Source organism: Meleagris gallopavo, chromosome 2, assembly GCF_000146605.3.
Source record: "Meleagris gallopavo isolate NT-WF06-2002-E0010 breed Aviagen turkey brand Nicholas breeding stock chromosome 2, Turkey_5.1, whole genome shotgun sequence".
In the NCBI taxonomy this organism is placed as follows: Eukaryota; Metazoa; Chordata; class Aves; order Galliformes; family Phasianidae; genus Meleagris; species Meleagris gallopavo.
This window is the reverse complement of record NC_015012.2, coordinates 96254257-96255476: the sequence shown is the minus strand read 5'-3', so window position 1 is coordinate 96255476 and position 1220 is coordinate 96254257.

Genomic DNA, 1220 nt, shown 5'->3' with positions numbered 1-1220 from the left:
CTCCAGCCAGACTCTGCACCACCAATGACGACCCTCTGCGCTCTGCCAGTCAGCCAGTTCTCAACCCACCTCACTGTCCACTCATCTATCCCACACTTCCTCAGCTTTGTTATAAGGATGTCATGGGAGACAGTATCAAACGCCTTTCTAAAATCAAGGTAGATTACATCTACCGCTCTTCCCCCATCCACCCAGCATGTGACAGCATCATAGAAGGCCACCAAGTTGGTCGAGCATGACCTCCCCTTGATGAACCCATGCTGACTACTCCTGATAACCTCCTTTTCTCCCAGTTGTCTGGAGATGGTATCCAGCACAAGCTGTTCCATCACCTTTCCAGGGACAGAGGTGAGGTTGACAGGCCTATAATTACCCGGATCTTCCTTCTTGCCCTTTTTGAAGACCGGAGTGACATTGGCTATCCTCTTGACTTATCTCTAAGCAACTTCATTTCTAATAGCCTCTTCCCATTCCTGTGGAAATTTTCCTGCACATTTTCCTGTTCTCCAGCTACATCATCAGTGTACTGTTATTTTTAGTGTTAGATAAATCGGAGTCCAAAGTATTAAAACTAAAATGTCATGGGGGAAGTTGGGTTAAAAGATGCAGCTGAGGTACTGAAACATCCAACTGTCAGAGACAAACTGACACAAGGACCAATGATGTGGAGCTTAAATGCTGGCAGACATGTTACACAGCAAGTGACTTTGTAGCAAATAACAAACTCTGGAAGAATAGTTGGGTGAGTTCTGTATCAGCAGATACAGAGGAAATTTCAGTGGGAATCTGTTGTGGTCCAAAGAGCAAGAAAAAAACAAAACACATCAGAAACCCAAAAGAAAAACAGAATTCCAACCCCAAACACCCAAAACAATGAATATGTATCAAGACTATAAAACAATTAGGTTCAAAGAGTGTATACAGGGAAGATTCAGTGTGAGTCTTGTGTAGTAGTGGACTGTGAATTTGATTAGTTTGTTTCCAGAATTTTTCTCAGATATTTGTTAACTCCCATGTTGGAGGGTTATTTTGCTCGGAGAAACACACGTGGGTATGATGTAAGTCATATCTATATGTGTTTTGTTTTATCATTTCATATATCCTGTGTAGACACCCTGTGTGCTTCAATTTTTTTCTTCCAGAAAATAACTCCCCTCACCAAGCCCCCACAAGTACACTGGTTGTGTTTGCTCAAACTGAAGTAAGTCACAATGATTCCT